Below are 2,228 nucleotides of genomic sequence, written 5' to 3'. Positions count from 1 at the left end.
ACACAAATGCATTTTATTTATTTATTTATTTATTTATTTTTGAGACGGAGTCTCACTCTGTCGCCCAGGCTGGAGTGCAGTGGCATGATCTCGGCTCACTGCAAGCTCCGCCTCCGGGGTTCAAGTGACTCTCCTGCCTCAATCTCCTGAATAGCTGGGATTACAGGTGTGTGGCACCATGCCTGGCTTATTTTATTTTATTTTATTTTATTTTATTTTATTTTTGTAGAGACAGGTTTTTGCCATGTTGACCAGGCTGGTCTCCAACTCCTGACCTCAAGTGATCTGCCCACCTTGGCCTCCCAAAGTGTTGGGATTATAGGCATGAGACACTATGCCCGGCCAACTAATGCATTTTATTTGGTAGTGTTCAGTGTTCAATTTCCCCATTCCCCTTTTCTCATTTCCAAAACCATATTCTCTTCTCCAGTGGCAACCACTGTATTGTATGTATCAGCTTCCTTCTCCAAATTTATTTCTGTTTATCTCTTTGGACTTAGACAACCTTATAGAACCATGTGGCTTGTGGGTGAGAATTATTTTCCCAGCATTAATGCCGCTATCCTGAATGTGCAGTTCTGAACCTTGTCCTTTTCACAGATGCATCTTGGAGAGCCGTGCACGGTGGTACACACAGGGCTCCTGATCCTTTGTACCATCCTTGGCTTCTCCTGGAGTATCCGCCTTTTCTCTTTGTATAAACATCAACACAGATCATAAAATCTCCAGTTGTGGCAACACCCTAAGTTTCAAGCTTAGTGAGCATTTAGTCCTAGATACTAGGATGCATTTTGTTTTTGTTAATGCAGACATGGCCTCTGTTTATGGCTTCAACCACAGGCTGCCATGCCAGCTAGGGATGAGATTAGCAAGATTTTGATGCAGCCGACATTGTCTTCTCCACATAACTATTACAACAGTCTTCAGAGCCATCTCCTGTGCACAATGGCAGCTCTTAAGGAAAAACTCATTGCACCAGTTGTGAAAGAGGCAACTGTCCCAGACAACAAGTGTTGGACAAATGGGTGTGGTGTGTGCTATCAGCATCTGGGAAAGTCTTTGGTTGGTGAACTTGCTGTTGTGGATTTTTTGGAATATAAACTGAAAGGGGACATGATGGATCGATCTGCAGATGGGAGCATATTTCCTCAGACACCTAAAATTATGGCAGATAAAGATTATTCTATTCTATGACCGCCAATTATAAGATTGTAGCGGTAACTGCAGGAAGTTCATCAGCAAGCGGGGGAGAGTCGTCTCAATCTGGTGCAGAGAAATGTTAATGCCTTCAAATCTGTTGTTTCTCAGATCATCAAGTACAGTTCTAATTGCATCATAATTGTGGTTTCTAACCCAGTGGTCATTCTTACATATGTTACCTAGAAACTAAGTGGATTACCCAAGCACCTTGTGATTGAAAGTGGGTATAATTTGGATTCTGCTAGATTTTGCTACCTTGTGGCTGAAAAACTTGGCATTCATCTCAGTAGCTGCCATGTATGGATTTTTGGGAGAACATGGTAATTCAAGCGTTGTTGTTCGGAGTAGTGTGAACATGGCAGGTGTTTCTCTCCAGAAATTGAATCCAGAAATGGGAACCAACAATGATCATGAAACTTGGAAGGAAATTGCATAAGACGGTGGTTGAAAGTGCCTATGAGGTCAACAAGCCAAAAGGATATACCAACTGGGCTACTAGATTAAGTGTAGCTGATCTCGTTGAATCTATGTTGAAAAATCTATCCAGGATTCATCCAGAACGAACAATGATGAAGGGGATGAAGGGCATTGAGAATGAAGTCTTCCAGAGCCTTCCATGTATCCTCAATACTCGGGAATTAACCAGCATTATCAATCAGAAGCCAAAAGATGATGAGTTTGCTCAGCTCAAGAAAAGTGCAGATACCCTGTGGGACATCCAAAAGGACCTAAAAGATCTGTGATTACTGAGCTGTGTAGGCTGAAGAAATTTTAAAACTACAATGAGATTAACCCTGAGCCTTTAGTTTTCATCCATGTACACGGATCACAATTTTCTTTTGTTCTCTTCAATATGTGAATTTGGGCTCACAGAATCAAAGCCCATGCTTGGTTTTATGCAAGGACTCATAATTAAATTAACTATTATAGTATGCTTCTAAAAAAAAAAGAAGAAAGAATTTGTGTGAGACTAATTAAGGGTTTTGCTTTTGAACTTAGACTCTAGTAGACTTAGGGGCCAAGTTGAG

The 2,228-nt window shown here is 41.2% G+C and overlaps 1 pseudogene; it reads left to right on the top strand.

Annotated features, from left to right (window-relative positions):
* Nucleotides 1-945: 945 nt before the first annotated feature.
* Nucleotides 946-1,943, top strand: LOC102122864 (L-lactate dehydrogenase B chain pseudogene; annotated as a pseudogene).
* Nucleotides 1,944-2,228: the final 285 nt, after the last annotated feature.

The sequence above is a fragment of the Macaca fascicularis genome, chromosome 10 (assembly GCF_037993035.2).
Source record: "Macaca fascicularis isolate 582-1 chromosome 10, T2T-MFA8v1.1".
NCBI classification, from domain to species: Eukaryota; Metazoa; Chordata; class Mammalia; order Primates; family Cercopithecidae; genus Macaca; species Macaca fascicularis.
The sequence above is the reverse complement of the archived record's forward strand: the minus strand, read 5'-3'. Positions and strand labels throughout refer to the sequence as shown.